The 25,515-nt window shown below is 35.9% G+C and overlaps 1 protein-coding gene across 5 annotated transcripts in view; it reads left to right on the top strand.

Moving 5' to 3' along the window:
- The window catches only part of LOC101439444 (N-deacetylase and N-sulfotransferase 3), a 260,119-nt gene that overhangs the window by 193,362 nt on the left and 41,242 nt on the right, over positions 1–25,515 (top strand). The window lies entirely within an intron of this gene.

Below are 25,515 nucleotides of genomic sequence, written 5' to 3'. Positions count from 1 at the left end.
GACTAGTAGAAATGTGCTCTTATTCGCTTCACCAAAAAAATGAATTTCACCTACCTGCTCTAGGTCATGTGTGCATCTGTTTTTATGTTCTGCATGCTCACTAGTGCCCTCTGACCCTACCTACTGAATAGCTATAAAGCATCTCTGGGGGCTTTAAACTTTCCATAAAATACCTTGTTTTTGATCAATTACTCTTTTCCCTGCATTCCTACTCAACTGGCAAATGAAATGAGGCACAAATGAGTAGATTTTTCTTACTCATTTGTAAGACAGTTAATATGAATCACCAAATTTCTGTTCAAAATATCTGACTGGTTTCTTTTATTTCAGAAGCAACTATGATAGAGAAATATGTAATGGGAAATAGCTGTTTAATTACATCTCCAAAGAACGTTAAAACACAATTAATGTATGATGGATACATATGCTATAATATATTTTTGAAGCATATTGAATTTTAAAGACATATTTGAGATGGTTTACCGTCATTTATCTAATATGCTAGAAAGCCTTTTGGTTTCTTGCCATATATATGCAGATTAAACACCTTTTTTATAGTCTCTATTGATTTGAGTTATTTTATAAAGCTAAGAAAAGCTTACCATATTTAGTTCATCTTAACATGAAAAGAAATCAACTGTACCCAGACCAGTCAGGATAATATGTAAGATTTGAAAATAAGTACCTGTAAATTACAACCAATATGAATAAAAGCAATACCAAAAAGTACATAATTTTATAATATACATGTTATATGTCTATGATAATTTACATATAATAATTTTGTAATGAATTTACAACCAATATGAACAAGATCAATACCAAAAAGTAAATAATTTTATAATATACATGTTATATGTTTATGATAATTTACATATAATTTTGTAATGAATTTATTTGTATATATTTATTTTTAAAAACCTCTAAAGCTAAAGCATTGGCACTTCTTATTAAGTTGTTCTTGCATAATATTTAGAGCTTAAAGGCAATGGATTTGATGAGTTTTGGAGGCGGGGAGAATTAGCAGAACTAATTCTTATGTGGGTTGGTTGTTTATCATGTTTAATCTGAAATTAGAGTCAACAAACCTAATGGTTTTTGAGCAGTGACTCTCAATATATCAATGTATGCAGTTGATTGGCTTCTTCATTACATTAATGTTGCTTTTAAATCTACCTTCTGTTACTCTGAAAAAATTATTAATTCTGGAAATATTTCTTCATTTTATTCAATTTCTTTTTAAATAGTAATGTTATTATTTGCTGGTATTTATTACGCACTTAACATTTCTCTGGAGTTCAGCACATTTTATATCCCCTTTTAGAGTGATATAAGCCCATTTGTAAATGGAGCAGAGTTTCATTTACACAGATGGGCCTCAACCAGACAACACACAAAGAGAAATACAGTAAAAAAGAGCACCTACACACATCAAATTTGTCCTCTATTATAGAATGACAAACATAACAACTGTGTTAATTTTCCAGATAGATTGAGTTTATCCATTTACATGTCATTAAAAAAATAGAATGGAAATCTTTCAAGATACAGAAAACTTTTCCTTGACTTCTATATCAGAATAGTATACACATAATTTGCTTATTTCACTGTGCTCTATCCACAAAGTGTATGTTGCCCCTACATTAAATGCTTCCAGTCAGTGATGCGTATGTTTGTTTTTCCTTTCCATAGCTTGTTCTCTGGAGGTACAGTTCCTGATAGTAGCCATTTCTTGCTGCTATTCTCTGCCAGAAGTGTCAGTGTAGTGCAGTGTAAGAGAGTCCAGACTTTGCATCCAGATAATCTCAGTTCAGATCCCAACTCAATTGCTTACTAGCTATGTGGCCTGACTGAACATAAAATGGGATTATAATATTTCCTTTTTAGAGTTTCTCTGAAAAGTTATAAGACTACAAATATATAGTACTTAGCACTGTGTACTGGGCATTCAATATATGTGTGCTCAGTACCACCACCCTCCACAACATCTCCAGAAACCTTGTACCCATCCCCATTCTGACCTCTTCTGTGAACTGGGCAAATGTATAATCTAAAAGGTTAGAAATACGTCTAAACTAAAAGTTACTAGAGTGTCTATTCCAAATGTGTGTTGACTGCTTAATGAGTAAAGAACACAAGACCAAAGGCTGATATCTTTTTATTTTTAAGTAGTTAACATTTGAGATGGACTTGAAAGTTGGATGGAATTTAGAGTGGAACACAGGTGGAGTAGCATTCTGCACAGAGGAAACTGGTCAGGCCCAAGTATTTGAGGAAGAAGAGTTGTTCAAATTTTCTGGAATAGAGAATATACGGTAGAAAATAATACTCGAGGGGGAATATTGGTCTGTTTAGTCAAGGATGAGTGCCAGGGCACAGAGTTTAATTTAGTGGAAAATAAGGGACCACTGATATTTTCTAAGCACAGTAGTTTTGCTTTAGAAGGACTCCTCTGTGTTAGCATTTTGGATGTATTAGGGATGGGAAAAACAAAGATGAGGAGATTGCCCAAGAAGTTATTAGGCAATGGTTCAGACAAAAGTAGCAAAGTATATTAATCAGTTAAAGGGGTGCTGATGCAAAATACCATAAATCTGTTGGCTTTTGTAAAGGGTATTTATTTGGGGTAGAAGCTTACAGTTACTAGGCCATCAAGCATAAGTTATTTCCCTCACTAAAGTCTTTTGCCATGTGTTGGAATAAGATGGCTGTGAACGTCTGTGAGGGTAGAGGCTTTCTGGGTTCCTCTCTTCCCGGGGCTTGCCTCTCTCTGGGCTCAGCTGTTCTGTCTCCATAAGGCCAGCTATAGACTCTTACGTGAATGGTTTGTTTCTCTTCCCAGGGCCTTCTCTCTTTCTTCACAACCAAGCTCCTCTGTGTGTTTATTTCCTGGGGCTCCAGCTCAACGCTCAAACCTCCCTTCTCTGCCATGCAGTTTCTCTGCGCGTCCCCACCCACCAAGGGGGTGGGGATGCAATGTCCTACTGATGTGGCCCAGTCAAAGCCTCAATCATTATTTAATCAAATAAAAGTGAAACCTCCTAATCCAGTACACTCTAATATGCCCAGGGGAAAAGACCAGTTTACAAACATAATCCAGTATTTCCTTTTGGAACTCATCAATAATATCAAACTGCTACACAAGGCCTAACTCTTATACATTGCAAGTAGGAGAGTAAATATTGCTATAATTCCTATGAAAGACAATTTGGCAAATCTATCCATACTATAAATGCACATACCTTTTCCCCAGCAATACCACTTCCAAGAATTTTCCTTCAGATAAACTTGAAAATTTATTCATGATATCATAAAGTCAGAATAAGGACTCATTGAATAAATGATGGGACATCCACATAATAGAATTATGGTGCACCTATACATTAAGGATACGAAGCCCCGTATGTACTGATACAGAACAATATCCAAGGTTTTTTAAGTTAGAAGCAAGGTACAAAATTGTGTGTACAATTTCCTTCTATTTGTGTTTTATAAAAAAAAAAGAAAAAGAGGAGAGGAAATAATCATTGCTTTCCTATCCATAGCATGTCTCTGGAAGAATACACATATGAACATACACACAAATGGCATTGGTGACTTCTTGTTAAAGGAGCTTGTAGCTGAAGGACAGGAGTGAGATGTTTTTCCTATATACCTTCTTGAACCTTTAGAATTTTATACAATATGCTGCTACCTATTTGAAATAAATTTTAAAAGCAATGAGGCCTAAAGTGAGAGTAGTAAGCTATAGGCTTGGAGAGATAATTTATCAGAAGTGGACAGTGGGGGAAATATTTTTTTAAAAGAAGAATATAGAGTTCCAAGAACAGAAAGTTTTAGAAATTCTGATACTGAATAGTATTGAACCACGCGTAAGTACAAGACTGTAGATTGTGTACTTCCAGCAGAAAGAGAATTCAAGAAGTCATGTGTTGCAGGTAAGCATCAGAAGAATATAATTATCCCAATTTTACAGACACAGCACCTAAATGCCCGGGGTTCTCTTGCCTCATCCAAGGTCACACAAGAGAGTGCCATGCTTTAAAAAAAAATCAAACTAAAAGGGTTTTATGTGAAGCTATCACATAAAAGCAACAGATATTTAGAAAAATAAGAAAGGAAAATTATTTTCATAGCTAGAAGGGACAAGAGAATACTGTCCTCCTCTCCCTTCCCACTTACCCATATTCCATCCCTAAGTAGGTGAATTTTCTTATTCAGATACTATGAATGGAACCATTCATAAAAATCCTTGCAGTTCTTTCAGAATTCTAATATGTTCAAGGCTTACCTGAGGGAACTAATAATATCCAAGCAAAGATGTTTAGAAATTTCCCTTTAAGTCACTGAAAATTTTGACATTTGGTAGGCCGAATCGCTGTGCTTCAGCTTTCAGAACCTCATTAGGTTTCTTCATACCTCTTACGTGCTATTTTGGGTAACTGCCACTGTGTGGAAGTTGGCATTTTTAGAAAGGAAATATTTATAAATTCGTTCTTTTTAACAAGCTGGTTTAACAAGTCCCAAGACACTTTTAAAAAGACATAGCTCCTTATTACATGACATCATAAATACAGTTAAATTTATCTATAAATACTTTATTTTAAAGGAATTATATTTAAAGCCAGAATAAAAATTTATAGATGAAATCTAACTCATTCTATCAGGCCAGGATTCCCTGATCCAATAGCCAGACAAAGACACTACAAGAGAGGAAAACCACAGACCAATATCCTTTATGATGCAAAAATCCTCACACAAAATACTAGCAAATAGAATTCAGCTCCATATTAAAAGGATTATACACCGTAACCAGTGGGATTTATTCCAGGAAAGTGAGAATTGTTCAGCATACAAAAATCAATCAATTTAATGTACTACTTAAACAGAATGAAGGAGAAAACCATATGATCATCTCAATTTATGTAGAAAAAACATTGCACAACCCAACACCCTTTCATGATTTAAAAAATAAATAAAAATAAAGTAGGAAGAGACTTCTGGGAAGTTGGTGGACTAGAAAGACACAGGACTCTCTTCTCTCCCAGAAAAATAGGTAGAGGACAGGCAGAAATGTTCTGAAAAAACTTCTAGGACACCAGAGGAAAGCCAGACACTGAATAGAAGAGAAAGGGACAAAGGAAAAGAATTGCAATGGGAAAGCTGTGAATTAAAAGCAACAACTGCTGCAGCCGGCACCCTCCCCCACACTAAAGGCACTTTTGAGTTCTCAGGACTCTGGGCTGGCAGCTACAGACAAAAGAGGCCCCAGAGATCCATCTCCCCAGGAAAGGGGGGAGAGAGGGACTGACTCAGCTTTTGACCCACAGATTTGGTCTGCTTTGTCCCACAAGCCCTTCTAGGCCGGGTGGGGCCCCACCATTGTTTGCCTCAAGAGCCAGCTCAGGATTAAAGAGATCTGGACTAGAGAGATCCAACCCTCTCAATCTCTCTCTATATGAACTGGGACTGATTGTTGGGGACTCAGAGGGCAGTGGAATTATTTCATATCTGGGAAAAGGAAGGGGGCTGCCAGCAAAGGTTTGAGAGTTGTCTGTGAAAAGTTTGAATTATAGAGCTCTTAGGCTGCAGACAGGAACATAAATCACATGATGAGTCTGGGTTGCAGCAAACACACTCTGACTAGGCATTAAACTAAAATGGCTGCCAAAGCATGCCATCTACAGGCAGACCAAGGAAGTGCATGTGAGAAAATTTAAAGTAAATAAGAGGCTTTTTCTGGCCTTCATAGCCTCCCTCCCCAAGGCCCTAAGAAGTGGGTCTGCAACCCATTCCTGGGTCCAGAGCCCAGTTTTGAGCAGGGACAATCCTAAAGACCTAGGTTGAACCAAGAATCAAAGAATAGCAGTAAGACAGTCTTCTGCCACTAAATCCCTACTAAAGACAGAGAAATTGAGCATCTGAGTAAACCACCATTCTAATCAGATGCCTAGACATTAGCAACATGTTGCAAGCTGTACTAAAAAAATGGAAGACATGGCCCAAGAAAAGGGGTATATCAAAGCCCCAGAAGAGATGCAGGATTTGAGACAACTAGTTAACCAGATGCACACAAATTTCCAAAATCAAATTAATGAGTTGAAAGACAATATGGCTAAAGAAATAAATGACATCAAGAAGACATTGAGAGAGTACAATTTGAAAACCTAGAAAGAAAAATATCAGAGCTCATGGGCATGAAAGACACTATAGGTGGGATCAAGAACATATTAGAGGAGAGCAGATGTGGCTCGAGTGGTTGAGTGATGGTTTCCCTTGCACAAAGTCGTAGTTTAATCCCTGGCCCCAGTACCTCAAAACACACATAAACACACACACACATATTAGAGGCTAACAACAGCAGACTCAAAATGATGGAAGAAAGAATAAGTGATACCAAAGAAGGAACAGCTGAAATTGAAGAGAGAAAAGAATGCAAAAATATTGAGCAGGGACTCAAGGAGTTAAATGACAAAATGAAATATAAAACATGTGTGTTATGGGAGTCCCAGAAGGAGAAGAGAAGAGAAAAGGGGCCGAAAGACTATTTGAGGAAATGATAGCTGAAAATTTCTCAATTCTCATGAAAGAAATGAATTTACATGCCCAATCAGAATAAATACAATCAGTGTACCCCAATCAGAATAAATACAAATGACCTATTCCAAGACACATACTACTCAGAATGTCAAATGTCAAAGATAAAGAGAAAATTCTGAGAGTAGCAAGGGAAAAGCAAGGCATCACATTCAAGGGATGCCCAGTAAGACTCAGTATGGATTTCTCATCAGAAACCATGGAGGCAAGAAGAGAGTGGTATGATATAATTAGGATACTGAAAGTGAAAAACTGCCAGCAGAGAATTCTTTATCCAGCAAAATAGTCTTTCAAATATGAAGGTGAATCATGAACATAAAATATTCACAAACAGAAACTAAGAGAGTTCATAAACAGAATTCACCTCTGCAGGAAATATTAAAGGAGGACCTAGGGCCTGAAAGAAAAAGACAGGAGAGAGAGGTTTGGAAGAGAGTATAGAAGAAAGACTAGCAGAACGGATAACCAAAAGAGTAAAAGGACAGACAAAAATTAGATATAACAAATGAAAACCAAAGAATAAAATGGTGTAAGTAAATAATGCATTTACAGTAACGTCACTGAATGTGAATGGATTAAACTCCCCATTCAAAAGATAAAGGCTGATAGAATGGATTAAAAAAAAAAAAACATGAGCCATCCATATCCTCTTTATAAGACACTCACCTTGGATAAAGGGATACAAACAAGCTGGAAGTGAAAGGTTGACAAAGGAGACTCCAGGCAAATAGTAACCAAAAAGGAGCAGGACTAGCAATACTAATATCGGACAAAACAGACTTCAAATGCAAAAAAAGTTTTAAGAGGTACAGAAGGTCATTATATATTAATAAAAGGGACAATCCACCAGGAAGATAAAACAGTCATAAATATCTATTGCACCTAACCAGAGAGCCCAAAATATATGAGACAAACTCTGGGAAAACTGAAGGGAGAAATAGATATCTCTAAAATAATAGTTGGAGACTACACACACACCACTCACATCATTAGATAGGACAACTAGACAGAAAATCAATAAGGAAACAGAGAACATGAACAATATGATAACTGAGTTATATCTAACAGACATATACAGAACATTGCAACCAAACTCAGCAGGTTATATATTCTTCTCAAGTGCCCATGGATCTTTCTCCCAGATAGACCACATGTTAGGTCACAATTCAGCTCTCAAAAAACATAAAAAGATTAAGATTATATAAAGCACCTTCTCAGATCATAAATGGGATGAAACTGGAAATCAATAGACAGGAAAAGGATAAATTTGCAAATGTGTGGAGGCTAAACAATACACTCATATAATCAGTGGGTCAAAGAAGAAATTGCAATGAAATCAATAAATATATTGAGACAAATAAAAACAAGAACACAACCTATCAAACCTTATGGGATACAGTGAAGACAGTCTTGAGAGGTAAATTTATAGCCCTAAACAACTATATTAAAAAATAAGAGGGAAGCAGATGTGGTTCAAGTGATAAGGCTTCCACCTACCATAAAGGAGGACCTGGGTTCGATCCCTGGGGCCTCCTGGTGAAAAAAGAAGAAGAGAAAGTGAGCCTACACAGTAAACCAGTGCCTACATGGCAAGCTGAGTACCCACATGGTGAGCCAAGTGCCCACGCAGTGAGCAAAGTGCCTGTGCAGCAAGCCTATTGCCCATGTGGGTGCCTGCACAGTGAGCCAAATGCCCGCACAGCAAGCCAAGTGCCCACATGAGTGCCCGCATGGTGAGCCAGTGCCCACGCAGCAAACCAGTGCCCATGAGGTGAGCCAAGTGCCCGCGTGAGTGTCTGCATGGTGAGCCAGTGCCCACACGGCAAGCCCGTGCCAGTGTGGTGAGTGCCCATGCAGCAAGCTAAGTTCCCACACAGTGAGCCAGTGCCCACTCAAGTGAGTCATGCCACAAGATGAAGATGCAACAAAAGAGAGATGAAGGGGAGAGTCAAGGGGAAGTGCAGCAGAAACCAGGAACTAAGGTGGCACAATTGACAGGGAACCTCTCTCTACATTAGAGGTTCCCAGGATTGAATCCCAGTGAATCCTAGAGGAGAAAGACAAGAAAACAAAAAGAGAAATAGATACAGTGAGTGGACACAGACAGCAAAAACAGCAGGTGGGGAGAGGGAGGGAGGAAAAAAAAGAACAGCTAAAATCAAAGATCTAACTGAACAACTGGAGAAACTGGAAAAAGAACAGTAAATCAATCCCAAAGCAAGCAAAAGGGAAGAAATAAAGATAAGAGCAGAAGTAAATGAAATTGAGAACAAGAAAAACAATAGAGAAAAGGAACAAAACAAAGAGCTGGTTCTTTGAAAAGATCAATAAAATTAACAAACTCTTAGCTAGACTAACAAAAAAAAATAAAAGGGAGAGAAGATAGAAGTAAATACAATCAGAAATGAAAGGGGAGAGTTATGACCCCACAGAAATAAAAAGGATCATAAAAGGGTATTATTAGAAACTCTATGCCAACAAACTAGACCATCTAGATGAAATGCAAAAATTCCGAAAAAAGCACAAATAACCTACACTGATGCTACAAGGAATACAATAACATAACAAATCAATTACATTTAAAGAGATTGAATCCATCATCAAAAATCTCCCAGCAAAGAAAAGCCCAGGACCAGATGGCTTCACAGGTGAATTCTACCAAGCATTTCAAAAAGAATTAACACCAGTTCTATTTAAACTCTTCCAAAAACATAAAGAGGAAAGAAAGTCATCCAACACATCTATAAGCCAACTTCATCATAATATCAAAGCCAGATAAAGACACTACTAGGAGAGAAAATTATAGAACAATCTCTCAAATGAACATAGATATAAAAATTCTCAACAAAATACTTACAAAATGAATCCAACAGCATATCAAAAGACTTATACATCATGACCAAGGGGGATCTATTCCTGGTATGCAAGTCTGGTTCAGCATAAGAAAATCAATCAATGTAATCACCACATTAACAAACAGAAGGGCAAAAAAAAACAACAACACATGATCATCTCAATCAATGCAGAAAATGCATTTGACAAAATCCAGCATCCTTTCTGCATAAAAACACTTTGAAAGATAGGACTAGAAGGGAAATTCCTCAGTATAATAAAAGGCATATATGGAAAACCCACAGCCAACATTGTACTCAGTTGGGAAAGGTTGAAAGCTTTCTCTCTAAGATCGGGAACAAGACAAGGAGGCCCACTGTCACCAAAATTGTACTAGATGTTCTAGCTATAGCAATTAGATGAGAAAAAAAAATTTTAAAAGGTATCCAAATAGGAAAAGAGAAAGTAAAATTCTCACCATTGGCAAATGACATGATCCTATATTTAGAAATTCTAAAATGTCTACAACAAAGCTATTTGAGCTAATAAATGAGTTCAGCAAAGGGGCAGGATATAAGATCAACACACAAAAATTAGTAATGTTTTGGTACACTAGTACTGAACAATCTGAGGAGGAAATCAGAGGGGAAATTCCATTTACAATAGCAACAAAAACATGCATATACCTAGGAATTAATTTAACCAAAGAAGTACGGGACTTATATGCAGAAAACTACAAAATAATGCTAAAAGAAATCAATGAAGATGTAAACAAATGGAAAGACATTCCTTGTTCATGGATTGAAAGACTATAATGAAGATGTCACTCTTACCAAATTGATATAAGGTCAATGCAACACCAATCAAAATTCCAACAACCTACTTTACAGAAATTGAAAAGGCAATTACCAAACTCATCTGGAAGGAAAAGTGCACCCAAATAGCCAAAAGTATTCTAAAAAAAGCAACATGGGAGAATTCCATTTCCTGACCTTGAACCATATTATAAAGCTACAGTGGTCAAAACAGCATGGTACTGGTATAACAACAGACATATCAATCAGTGAAATAGAATTGAGAATCCAGAAATAAACCCTTACCTCTAGAGCCAACTGGTTTTTAACAAACCTACCAAGTCCACGTTAATGGAACAAAACATTCTCTTTAACAAATGCTGCTGGTAGAACTGAGTATCTATAACCAAAAGAATGAAAAGACACCCCTATCTCACTTCCTATACAGGAATCAACTCATAATGGATTAAAGACCTAAATATGAAAGCCAGGACCATAAAACTAATACAACAAAAATGTAGGGAAACATCTTAAAGACCCTATGATCCAAAGTGCAGCAAATGAAAAAATAGATAAATGGGACCTCCTAAAAATTAAGCACTTTTGTACCTCACAGGACTTTGTCAAAATGTGAAAAGGCATCTTACAAAATGGGAGAAAATATTTTAAAATCACATGTCCGAACAGGGTTTAATACCCATGATATACAGAGATGTTACAATTCAACAATAAAAAGACAAACTACCTGGTTAAAAAATGGGCAAAAGACTTGAATAGAAATTTGTCCAAAGAAGAAATGCAAATGGAAAAAAAAAAAAAACAACCTTGAAAAACTATTTAACATCACTAATGATTAGGGAATGCAAATCAAACTACAATGAGATATCATTTCACACCTATCCCCGAGGCCACTTTTAAAAAGACAGAGAATTACAAGTATTGGAGAGGATGTGGAGAGATAAGAAAACATATTCACTGTTATGGAAATATAGAATGGTACAACCACTGTGGAGGCCCGTTTGGCAGTTCCTAAGAAAACTGAATATAGATTTGCTACATGACCCTGCAATACCACTACTGGGTATATACCCAGAAGAACTGAGAGCAGTGATACAAACACATATCTGCACACTGATCCTCATAGCGGCGTTATTCATGATTGCCAAAAGTTGGGAAAAAAACAGGTATCCATCAACCAATGAATGGATAAACAAACTGTGGTGCATTCACATGATGGAATATTATGCAGCTGTAAGAAGAAATGAAGTTGTAAAACATATGACAACATGGAAGAACCTGGAGAATATTATGTTGAGTGAAGTAAGCCAGACACAAAAGGACAAGTACTGTATGATTGTGCTACTATGAACTAAATAAATGTGTAACGTGTAAAAAAAAAAAAAAAAAAAAAAGGAATAGTAGGGAACTTTCCCAACATGATAAAGGGTATATATGTATGAAAAAATCTCAGCAACCTCATACTCAGTGGTGATATCCTGAAAAGTTTTCCCCTAACATCAGGAACAAGACAAGGATGTCTGCTTTCACCACCTCTATTCAACCTAGTGCTGTAAATTCTAGCCAGAAAAGAAAGAGAGAGAGAGAGGTGGGATAGACATATGTATCAATGTACTAGAGTTGAGAGTACAGAAATAAGCCCATACATCTATGACCAATTGATTTTCAACTCTGATGCCAAGTACATTTAATTGGGAAAGAATAGTCTTCTCAACAAACGGTGCTGGGAAAACTGGATGTCTGTGTGCAAAAAAAATAGGTAAATAAAGGACCCCTAACACACAACATATACAAAAATTATTCAAAATGGAGAAATGACCTAAATATAAAAGCTGAAACAATAAAACCCTTAGAAGAGAGCATAGGGAAAATCTTCATGACCTTGGATGTGGCACTGGATTCTTAGCTGTGATACCAAAAGCATGAGCAACAAAAGAAAAAATAAATAAATTAGACTTTATCAAATTTAAAAACTTTTGCGCATCAAAGGACATTATTAGAAAGTGAAAAGAGACCCTACAGAATGGAGATAATAGTTGCAAATCATATATCTGGTAAGGGTTTAATATCACAAATATACAGAGAACTGCTACAACTCAACAAAAAGACAACCCAATTTAAAAATGGGCAAAGGACTTGAATAGACATTTCTCTAAAGAAGATATATAAATGGCCAATAAGCATGTGAAAAGATGCTTAACATTTTTAGTTGTTAGTGAAATGTAAATCAAAACCACAATGAGGAGAAATTGCTGTGAATGTAATATGGTACAGCCGCTATGGAATACAGTTTCATTGTTCCTCAAAAAGTCAAGCGTAGAATTACCATATGGCACAGTAATCCCATGCCTAGTCATATACACAAAAACAGCGACTCAAACAGGTACTTGTGCATGAATCTCCATAGCAACATTATTCACTATTGCCAAAAAGTAAAAACAACCCACACTTCCATCAACAGATGAATGGATAAACAAAATGTGGTATATATATACAATGGAGTATTCTTCAGCAATAAAAAAAAAGAAGATTCTGACACACACTACAACATGGATAAATCTTGAAGACATTATGCTGAGCTAAATAAGCCAGAAAAATATAGAATGATTGTACTTACATTAAATATCTAAAATAAACAAATTCAAAGACAGAAAGCAGATGGAGTTTACCAGGGACTTGGGAGTGGGGAGTAGAGGATGTTACTGCTTAATGGGAACAGAGATTCTGTTTGAGGTGATGAAAAAAATTGAAAATAGAGCTGGTGAGGTAGTACAAAATCATGAATGTAATTAATGTCACTTAATGGCATACTTAAAAAATGGTTAAAATGGGAGGTTTTATTTTGTGTATATTTTAGCACAATAAAAAAGAAAGAAAATACATGGTAGTCCAAATGTAGGTACCCCACTGCATATCTTCAATTTCAAAAATAGATGTCTAGTTTAGTTGCATCCTTTGTGATCTTATACCTTTTATCCCTAGAGTTAGAAGCCTCTATCACTACAGCTTTACCAGGCCCTCCAACTGCCAGCCGCTTTGGCAGTACATGGCCTGTAGCTGTGCTGACTTCTAGAGGTTTGGAAGCTTTTATATTTCTGGTCTTCCCACCTCTCTGCTGAAATGCCCTTCTAGGTGCCTTTCCTTTAAGTACGTCTTGATACAGTACCTTAGCTGACTCCTGTATCTCGGTCTCCTTCCTCCTTGTCCCTGCAAATAACTATTTCACTTATTTATCTTTGTACCAAAGTTTACTTCTTAAAATGTCTTATTTCGTCAAAAGAGTTAGTTGTGCCTTGTGTAAGTCCAGTTAAACCCTAATGTTTTCTCATTAAAGGAATAAAAATTACCTGGGTGGCTTCTTTAAGCCCTAGATAGTATTTAGTCTTCAGAATTGTTCTTTCTTATCCTTTGAATTCTAACTCTCTACAGAAAGAGCTGCATTTCTGAACTAAATTGGGACTCCCAAAATTTAAATTTAGATGTTTTTTGAATATTTAGAAAGTTAAAAAAACAGTTAGTTACTGGTTCTAAGAATATAGCTTTTTCCATTCACAAAATTATACTATTTGTTATGTTGGTTTTTCACCTTAATAAGGTGAATTCGACTGCATGAGCAAATACAGTTAATTGAAACTTCCTAGTGAGAAAGCTGATCTTTGTCACCTAAATTTAAATTTTGGTTACCTAAATTTAATTCATTCACATATGAGCCAAATCAGATTTTCAAGTGTCTAAAATTTGTGGAAGGGTTTTGTTGTTGTTGTTGTTTTATTCTTTCAGGTTATTTGGATGAAACATCTTGAAGGATATTTAATTTAATTTCCTCTCTACTTTATTAGGCCTGTGGAGCAGTACTTTAAAACTAAGAAGCAGAATATTTTCTGCTAGAAAACAGAGATGCTTTCGGTGCAAAATGGAATACAACCTTTGTGCTATGTTGCTGCTTAAAAGGGAATTTCTCTTAATCTTTTTGATATCTATCATAAGCTGTAACTATATTCAGTATTCAGTCACTTTGTGAGCCTAATGAAACAAGAACAGCTGTTGACTAGTTTCTGAATAACTGCACCAAGGTCTTTTAGAGTAATGTAGGGACATTATCAGAAAAACACGTGAAAGACACACAAGGCAAAATTAATTGAAAAGTGCTTGTCTGAGAGTTGAACATACTCTTGTGCCATGTAAGCATTTATTCAGCAGCTACCCTAATGACAGTACAGTAGACCAATATTACTACTTCTGGCACCTAACAGAAATGTTAATTGAGCATCAATTATTAGCTTGTAATAAAAGAGCTGAACTTGCAGTTCTGAATGTAGAGCCAGGAAAATTAAGTGGAAGAAAAAAATGTTATAAAAAAGACCAACCATTCCACCTAAATTGATTTAAATCACATTGACCTGATTACTGTACCTTTGAAACCTGTCCCCTAACTGAAGCAATTGATTTACCCTTCCAGCTTTCCTTTAAAGCCTTTCAGATCCCTCATTCAAAATGTTAAGAGCCCTTTACCAAATTATTCTACAATTAAGCTTTCCTTTCTTAAATGATGACTAAGGCAAAAGCAAGGTAGAAAAACACTATTCAAGGAATTTTAAGCCTTAGAAATTAAGGACATCATTTCCCCCCATTGGAGAAGGTGATAAAATTAATGGCAATAACTTTTAGCATGGAATAGTTATAGTAGCAAAAACTATGAAAGATATTAGACCCCAAAGTGAGATGGGAAAGGAACCACCATGCCAAAATGTCAATGTCTCACCTCATCCAGGATAAAAAGGGCAAGTTTCTGGAAATTAAGGAGAATTTGTGAGGGATATTTTTGGAAAGAGTTGTGCTGTCCAGTAAGCTCAATCCCCACCATTCATATACCCATAGGGGAGCAGAGAAGTGAGCACCTCTCCTGCTGCTCAGCCCAGCTCTGGTCTGAGGATTGATCACCACCAAAATCTTGAGAGCGCTTGTTATGGGTTTCCTGCAAGAAGGGGGCATGTAGACTGAAAACAGAAGAGCAAAATGGGTTCAAGTCCACAATGGGAAGTAGGTACCCCCTTTCCAAAAGCAGTTTCAAGGCTCCTAAATCCCAGGGGCCAGACCTGGCACTCTGTAGAAATGTTAACGCAAGATCCTGCCCAACAGGGTTTCTGACAAGAACTAGGGGTGCACTGGCCTAATAAAAAAAATAAACTACATTGGTGGGACCCTGAAGAAGTGTCTCCAGAGAACTCAGGAACTCACTGGGAGTCAGCTTTAAACATATGCCAGCTTATGAAAATGTCAGTCAAGGAAGAACTCTCTGCATCTCTTTCCCTTTTTCCTAAGTGATCTGAAACCTAGATCACTTAGTGAGCTAGAGAGAGTAAAATCACCCCCAGGAGAAGAAAGAATAGCATCAGCTTCTTTACCCAGACTGCAGATTCCCTTCTCACCAGGTCCCAGCTGGGGGAAAATATTTAATATTTCAATGGTTTGGTGTTTTAAATATTATCCAAGTATCAAACCAGATTTCAACTACTGAATCAAAACTCTCTTAGCAACAGAAAGTTACATTAGGACTTTCTGTTATCTGAACTACCAGTAGAACCATGCCACCTATTCGAACCTTCATCTGGGAATGGGGAAACCACTCCCAATAAAAAAATTTTAAAGGGGCAGTGGTAAAAATAATGATATTGCTTTAATGATTATCCTCCATAAATCATAATTGTTTTATGTAAGAGTAACACAGCGATTTTTAAGAATCCAATTCTTCCCAATGCAGATATTGCATATGGAGTTTATTTGATGGCCTACTGAAGAAACATACCATAATATGAATTTTATTCATTGCTTTTTACAAATAGAGCAGATAAAGGCAGCTGGACTCTGTGATTAAAAATAGCTAAAGTAATTACATTCAGTATAATAATATATACAACATAGCATTGAGAGTATATAATAGCCATGTACAGTAGAACAATCCTACAAATTCAAAATCCATCCTGATTTTTTTTAAGTATACTCTGAAAAGTTGACTTATTTTTCCTACACCTGAGACAATAACAAAAATGAACTCCAAAGTATCCTGGTATATATTCTTCAGAATAGAAGTAATAATTACAGCAATTAACCTTGGGGGTAAGAATTTCAAGACAGATCTAAATGCCGTATTTTCCCAATGAAATTACTTACTGTATCTTTTTAAGTAATATGTGTAATATATATTTCTTGGGTGCTTACTGTGTTGTTAAGCATTAATTAAGATCCTAATGTGTTACATCTCATTGAATCCTCACGAGTAATTCATCTAGAGCTATTAAAACTGCCATTTTCTGCCCCCACAATCTCATGAAAGACAGACTGTTTTTCTGCCTCCCTTATTACTCCTCATTCAAACGTGATTTCTCTTTCATCCCTAGCTTCTTATCAGTCTAAAGCCAGATAGCTTTAAATACTTCTGAATAATGCTTCCCAGCCAGTGAGCATCATGCAAAATGAAAAGCAGTGATTTGACATAAAGAGGGCAGGTTTCCTCAGAGCTCGACCATATATTGTCATCATTCATGAACTCCAGTAGAATTCCTTTGTGTTTCATTCCTATTCATGTCCGTGGTAAATAGGAATAAAGCTGAGGAAACTGTCTGCAGTGCTGAATCCGAGCAAGAAGGCACATTAGACAGCAGCTTTTAAAATATGTATTCTATTTGACCCAATAATTCTACCCACTCTAAAATTATTTTCCTGGGGATGTAATCATAGATACAAACCAAGACATATCAACAACGATGCCCAATCCAATGCAATTTACAACAGGAAAAAAGTTGAAAGTAGCCTAACAACCCAAAAGTAGCAAATTGATTAAGTAAATAGTGGTGAACAGGATGCTTAATAAGAGATTACTCTGTAGTCATTAATATCTATATTTTTAATGACATAGTAAAATCCTAAAGATGTATTGCTAAGTAGCAAACACTATATACCAGGTACTACCATATTTTAATATATATATATATATAATTTTATCTTTATGTATAAATCATAGAAAAATGTTAGTGGATGTCCTCTGCATAGTGGAATTTTGGATAATTTCTGTTTTCCCCGTATTTTTAAAAACTTTCCAAGTTATTTTACATTGAACATGTAATTTTTATAAGCAGAATGACTATTCATAATGGCATATACTTCAACTTGATTCAGCAAACTCTTATTGGTAGGTAGGCTATTATGCAATTAAATTAAGTTCAACAAACATTTCTTTAATAAACTATGCAAATAGCTGTAAGTACAAATAAGATTAAGACATGGTCCCTGCTCTTGGGGAACTCACAAGTTAGCAAGAACATATAACAAGTCAAGACAACTTATTCCAATAGTTGTTACAAGAGAGCATAACGTACAGTGGAGATACAAAAGAGATAATGGTCACATCAACCTGGAAAGGTCATGGAAGGTAATGCCTACACTGTGCTTAAATGGTATGTATGGTACATAGACATTCAGAAGATAGGTAAAGAGACAGGAGAATATTCCAGGTGGAAGAACCAGCATGCACAAATGCAGAGAGATATTTGCTGGGACAGGAAGTAAAAGAGGGCAAGTGAAAGAAATGAAGATGGAGAAGGCCGAGGCTAGATCAGTATGGGCTCGTGAAGCATTAAGGGTACAGACTCTAGAGCTACATTTCCAGTGTGATACAGATTATGGCTATTGAACACTTGAAATGCATTTAAGATGTCCTGTAAGTATAAAGCCATACCAGATGTTGGTCTTAGTATTGAAAAAAAAAGAATGCAAAGCATCTTAATAATAATGTTTGTATTGAATACATACTGAAACATCAGTGCGCTGCATATATTGGGTTAAATTAAATATATCATTAAAATGAAATTCTCCTGTTTTTATTTTTTGTAATGTTTCTATTAAAAATTTAAAAATACATATGTGACTCACATTATATATCTATTTTACTGTTGCTATTCTAAGGATAGATGAGAGGAGGACAACTCTGGAAGGAGGAAGATCAGTTAGAGGGCTCTTAAAGAGTCCAGAGAATATGTGTAAGGGATTGACCCATACAAGTACAAATAGGGATATGGAAAGAAGATGGATTTGAGAACTGTAAAAGAGACTGTATTGAAAAAATCAGATCATTGAAGAAGAAATTAGTAGCTGATAGGAGACCAGAATACTCTCAGATTTTTGACCTGGTGACCATATGAATAGTAGTAACCTTATGCAAAACAGAGAATGCAGAAAAGGACTGAATCTGGGTGTAAGGATGCATTTATCTAAATACATATTTACCAAGCATCTACTATGGGCTATATTGGCTGTTATCTAATTGGTTAAGTGCTAGGGATCTAGCAGTAAAAAAATAAATGAAGTCCCTAATCTTTAGAACTCAATCACACTCTAGTATGACCATATAATGAATTCAATTCAGCTATGTTTAAAGTGAGGTGGCTAAAGGACATTCTGATAAAAATGTAAACTAGGTACTTAAATATTCATATGTAAAATTTAGGAGAAAGGTAAGGGTTGTAATAGCGATTTGGGAACCATCATGGTGAAATAAAAGGATTGGATAAGTCCACCTAGGGACAACATGTAAAGAACAAAACCCTGAGAAATACAGGTATTTAAGGGAAAGGTGGAGAAAGAGGAATCAGCAAAGGTGGAGGATGGAGAAGAACTAGGAGAAAATAGTTTCAAAAAAGCAAGGAAGGAGAAAAATTTTAAGTGTGGTCAACACTGTCAAATGGAGCAGATTGATAAGATAAAGACTACCACGTGTCCATAGAATTAGGCAGCTGGAATGCTTACTCACCTTTGCCAATCTAATTGCAATGGAGACATAGGATGCAAAAGCCAGATTAGAGAGGACTGAAAAGAGAATGGAGGTGTGGAGTAAAGATGGACCCTGTTTATTGCTCTGTTGAAAAACTTGGCTGGGAAAGACAGTGGCTAGGAAAGATAAAAGGTCAAGGAAGAACTTAAGAGAGACTTCAGTGTGTTCTCAGGACTTAGGAAAAGACTTAGAAAGGATTATAAATTGCAAAAAGCTAAGGAGTGAGTGATGGAATGAGATCTCATGGGAGTTGAAAGCAGATGGGATAAAAAGCACAGGTAGATATTAGCCTTGAATACAAAATGGAACACCTCAGCTTGACACTGCAGGTGTCAGGAGGAATTAAGAAAAGCAAATATATATGTGGAGGGGTACGAACTAGATTAATAATGACCATTAATTAATTAATTAGAGGATGATTAAGAGATTAGGGAGAGTGGAGATTGAGCAGGATGCCTCAAGAGAGGGATAAAAGTTTGAAATAGTCGCTGAAGGGAACTGAGGAGGAAGCTGACAAAGAAAGAATAAAAATAATGTCCAGTAGTACTTATGATTCAATTGATACTGGGTACCATATGCTTATGTGACACAAATAGCTCCCATTGTGTGTTTTTTCTCAACTATGTTGAATAGTCCATATGTGTGAATGAAGTAATTAAATGACGAAGTGATCCAAAGTCTTAGATATACAGATCATTAAAAGCAGAAAGATGATTTAGGAATCTGACAGTGACGGTTAGAAAGAAGTTAAAAGTTGTTGCCCACAGAGAGGAAGAGTGATGAGAAGAACACTGATAGAGGCAGAAAAATGAGAAGGTCAAGATACTGGAGATCTAGATAAGGCTGGTAGGCTGCTGGAAGGAAGCTATAAATCAGAAATAATAAATAATAAGTAGCTAGCATTTATTAAACTCTTATGTGCCAAGCAGTGCTTTCAAATGTTTTGTTTTATTGGATTTAATGATATAACACTGTGATGTAGTTCTTATTATACTCTTTTATTTTCTTCTTTTAGATAAGTAAAGTGTTGGGAGTTTAAATAACTTGATGGGATCACTGAGCCACTGGGTAGCAGAACCCACTTTCTTTTTTTTTTTATTTATCCCCCTTGCCTCCCCCAGATGGCTCTCTAGTCTATCTGCTCATTGTTTGTTCCCCTTCTCCAGGAGACAGGAACCAAATCCAGGACCTCCCACATAGGAGGCAAGTGCCCAGCAACCTGAGCCACATCCTCTCCCTGCAGGCTATGGCATCTGCTGGCTGTGACAACTGCTCGTTTAGGTGTCTGCTCACTGCAGCAGGTGCAGGCATCTAGCTTATCTTCTTTAGGAGGCACCGGGACCTGAACCTGAGACCTCCCGTGTGGTAGGCAAGCTCCCAACTGGTTGAGCCACATCCACTTCCCAGAACCCACTTTCTTAACCACTGAAGGTCAGAGTCTAAGATATTAAGATAAAGTTCATTTCCAAAGGAATGAGATTTCACAGGAAACAAAGGGAAGAGGGCTGAAAGAAAATAAGTAGAAACTGGGAAGGCAGAGTTCGGGGAAAGGAGAGCAATAAAATAAAGCGAATTAGTGAAATAAAAATGAACATGAAAGGCAGCCTTTTAAGTAGAGAAGTTATACAAAGGCATTATATATTGGAAAGTTATATGTGGAAATGGAGGATTTTGCAGTAAAAATATAGGATTGAAGGGAAAATAGGAGGCAACTGTACATGTCTGTATGAAGCACAGTTATTTTATTAGAATCCTCCCTGTGCATCTCCACACAAATTTCAGCACTACAGAATCCTTTCAAAAGACGTAGCCAACCATACTTACCTAGCTGTGTTGTGGTAGGGACAGCTCCAAGTCTAAGACACTGAAATAGATTTATGAACTCAACAAGACATGTTTGTTTTAAAAATGTATTCAAAAGGAACACCAATGCTTTTGGTGAATTGAGTCCTTTCTATGGGAATAAACAATGGGACTAGACAGTTTCCCTTGAATTGTATTCCCATAGCACCTGCATCAGGATCCCCAAGGATGATTCTTTAAAGTGCAGTTACCCAGGGCCTTCTCTATACCTAGAAAATCAGAATCTCTGAGTGTTAGGACTGGTGAGCTGAACTTTTAGAAACCTTCCTAGGTGACTTGTATATATGTCAAAGATTTTTAATTCTTGGTTACCTGGAAGGATCAAGTAAAAAAATATATATATATATACAGTTGGCTAAAGAGGTGGGAGGGAGACTATGTACTATAAACCATTTTGTATCTTTTGAATTCTGAATCTTTTCATAAACAAAACTTAAAAAAATAAGCATGATGTTTATATTTGTAACTCCAGAACCAAGCACAACATCTGGTACATAGCAAGACGATCAGAAAGATGTTAGTGAAATTGGACAGAGCTGCATGGTTCTAAATGACATAATTTTTCAAAAGAAACAGAATAATTACTACATAGCCAACTCTTTGGCAATAGGACACATGTTTTGCTCCTATACCTGGAACTTACTACATTCACATGGTTGGGGATAGAAGGTGTAGATAAAGCTTCCCATTCTCTTAGCTACATTTTTGCCAATGGTATCTGTTTCCTTTCTCATAAATGCCAATGTATAGGGTATTTGGCATTTACCTTTTATAGAAAAAAAAATTCACAGGTAATTATCTCGCTAGAAAGAATTTTTTCACCTGTTAATCAAGTAAAATTTATGCCTTTGGCATCGTTTTCAGTTATGTGAGTCTTAAGCAGTCTTTTAAAGAATAACTAGCTACCTTTACTTGGCTTATAGCAAAAAATTGCTGTAGAAATGTAACTGTAACTCCTTTTAACATTCTCCTTCTCATTGGAATTCCTTGTTTAATGAATGAAGATAATTTATTTATATCCATTCCATTCTTTTAAAGAAAAAAAAAAAAACCTCCATTCTGACACATCCTTAAAATTATAAATAGGTATCCTCTTTAAAGGAAAACGAAAATCTACTTTCCCAGAACTGAAACCTTTCAGGCTTTTTCTGTTTCTTTCTATACCATGCAGAAATTGCTATCAGGTGAGGAATTGCCAAGAGGTGCAGTCACACCATGAATGTCCTAGATCAGAACTGGGATACAGAAGAAATACCATCTGGAAAGCAAGCTAACTTTTTTGACCAAAACTTTCCAGTTATGTATCTGTTCTCACTAGTCCTGTTGCTTATTGTGCATACCTTCATAACTAGAATATAATAGAGAAACCTTGAAGAGGTTACACGTTCAGCAAAAGATATGCAGTATTCCATGTCAGCCAAGAATATTATGATTCATTTTTTTTAAATAGTTTAAAAAGTAATTGAGGTGAGAAGCAGATATGGCTCAAATGATTGAGCTCCCACCTACCACTTGGGAGGTCCATGGTTCAGTTTCCAGTGCCTCCTAAAGAAGACAGCAAGCTGATGCAAAAAAAGACAAAGAAGGAAGAACATAATGAGAGATACAATAAAGCAGGGAACGGAGGTGGCTTAAGCGATTAGGTGCCTCCCTCCCACATCAGAGGTCCCGGGTTCAGTTTCTGTTACCTTCTAAAGGAACAAAAGAAAATGGACAGACAGAGCCAGTGCAGACAATGAGGGGGTGGGGATAAATAAATAAAGTAAATCTTTTAAAAAAAAAAGTAATTGAGGTGTTTTAGACCCTGGTAAATTATACTCCCTTTATGGTCCCATATTTCTTTAAATCCTAGGCTTCAGTGCCAAGTCTAAAAGTGTTATGAGGTAATGGCATTATAACTGTTTGAAACAGTTCTTTGCTTATACTGCACTTTTCTTCATGTTAAAGAAAGTATACAAAAATAGAATTGAAAACCTGGGAAAAGTTCCGTGCTTGAAAACGAAGTAGCTTTTCTTTGACAGGAGTAAACTGAACACCTTAGACATATCACCTAAACTCTTGCAAATCAGGTTGAGTTTCAGCAAAAGCAATGTCAGTCATTAACTAGCTTATAACTCATTTTGGGTTGCCTCTGTCTTTAGCAGAGAGAGTGGCATTTTTCACATTCTGTTATCATGCAGTTAGACAAGTGGCACTCTGCTTTGTCACAGAATAAAATGTTTTCTGAGGTTGAAAAATGAATTTAAAGAGAAGTCAAATATAATACAATAGTATCACAAAGACTCACAGTATAGCTAATTTTTCCTTTTTCTGTCCAATACAGTTTATTATTCAGATGAAATATAGATACACATTTATCGATACATCTTTCATAAAAATAAAGCAAGAAGTTTAAACTAGTGGCTAGTAAGGTTTAAAGTGTGTGTGTGTACACTGTATGAAAATTTTTCTTTTAAGAGAAAGAATACTTGAAATATCATTTTGCTATTGTTATTAAACTATACCAAAAAATGTTGCACATAAAACAAATGAGGAAAGACATTCTAGCAGACATTAGAAAAGCCCTCCAAATTTATGCTTAAATTTCATAACTTTATTGATTTCCACTGTTTTGATAAATTTTGGAGGAGAAAGAGAGATTTAAAAGAGTCACAGAATTGAGAACTACTGTAGAAAATAACCAGGAAGTTATTTTAAAGTCTCATTTGTCAAAAAGACCTAAAATGGTAATTCTTACTTATCTATTCCATGACAGCATCACTCTGCTGGCAGCAATTTAAAATCACCTCAAAGTATTTTCTTTATAAACGTTCTAAAATTTAATATATATGTTCAGGCAGTGTGAATAAGAACCACAATTAAATATTCTTGCTCACAGCTGAAGCTTTTCATGGTGTTTTAGTTTCCTAGCTGCTAAAACAAATATCATGCAATGAGTTTGCTTAAGCAATGGGGATTTATTGGCTCACAATTTTGAGGCTAGGAAAAGTCCAAAATCAAGGTGTCATAAAGGCAGTGCTTTCTTCCAGAAGGTTGTGGCATTCTGGGGCTGTCTGCCGGCGACCCTTGGTCCTTGGCTTTTCTGTCATATGGCAATGCGCATGGTGACCTCTTCTGACTTCTCTGGATTCCGTTGACTTCCACCTTCTCCTGTGGATTTCTGTTTGTCTGATTTTCATTCTATGTGTAAAGGACTCCAGTAATATGTTAAGACCCAACCAGATTCACTTAGGCCACATGTTAACTGAAGTAACTTTATCAAAATGTCCTATTTACAATGAGTTCAAACCTACAAAAATGAATTAAGATTAAGTACATGGTTTTCTGGAGTACATATAGGGCCAGGCCACCACACATGGGAAAACCCTACAGGAGCTGTTCCATACCATTTAAGATGTTACTATTTCTTCTTATTCATAGTTGTAAATAATTAGAGTTATTAATTATTTACAATTATAATTAAATAATTAAAATTTATAGTTAAAATTATATCAAATTTTAATATAACCATGACTCATTTATGCCAGGTTACTACAATGAATTTTATTGAATATACCTTTCAGCCTTTTAATGAATGAATCTTTTATATTCATTGTTATGATGATTATAATAACTATTATTGCCATTCATTTACATGACATATTTTAGGAAAGTACGATTATCACATGAATTATTTTTACGATTCTTTTTTATAGCAGTATAAATGCTACAGTGGTTTCCTCTGCCACTGAAATTCTCATGCAGAAGAATTCTTTCCGTTTGTCAACATCTAACCAACAAAAACTATTTGCATTAACTTAAAGCAGTGGTTTTAAAAATGCCTAGTCTATATCCCACACCAATTAATCAAACTTACAAAATTCATATTTATTTTACTATAAAAATTTCCCCACATCTGGTCACATTTTTTTCAATGCATCGATTCAATTTAGGTCAGCTGCTTCCATAAAAAGAATTGATTTTTATCTACCCAGACACCGAAGGCTTTTCTTAAAAGAAGTTTTTGATGTTGGGAATAGTAGACTCAACGAATATGGAAAGTGTTTAAGAGTACTGTTGATAGAAAATGGTTAATCGCTATTTTTGTAAAACCCAGGCACTAGCTTGTTATCATTATGGCCTTAATAAATGCAGATCAGAGAACGTTTGGTTAATGTTAATAATGCCAATGCATTGATTATTTATGCCTATTAATTTGAAGTACTATATTACAAGCTGAATTAAGTAGACTGAAATTACAAAATTTCAACCTCCTGGGATCCTGCTGCCTCAAATGATGAATAGTCCACATATCATGGAGCCATTATGTGTTGGCATCTTATTCACCATCAGTCTAGTTGCACCAACATCAGTGTGTGGCAACAATTAGATGTTGGATGCAGGTTTTTTATAAAATATATAGAAATTACTGAAGAAAATGTTCACCAGGTCTTGATAATAACACATCCTCAGAATGCATTAACATAGTGAGAGTACTTGAAATATGTCTGAAATCCAAAAGTACGTCATACGTGAACTGAAACCCTGTGCAAAGACAATTTAAGAAAAAAAGGGGGAAAAAAACAAACATTGCCATGATTGTAC

Source organism: Dasypus novemcinctus, chromosome 1 (assembly GCF_030445035.2).
Source record: "Dasypus novemcinctus isolate mDasNov1 chromosome 1, mDasNov1.1.hap2, whole genome shotgun sequence".
Classification (NCBI taxonomy): Eukaryota; Metazoa; Chordata; class Mammalia; order Cingulata; family Dasypodidae; genus Dasypus; species Dasypus novemcinctus.
This window is presented reverse-complemented; position numbering and strand designations above follow the sequence as displayed.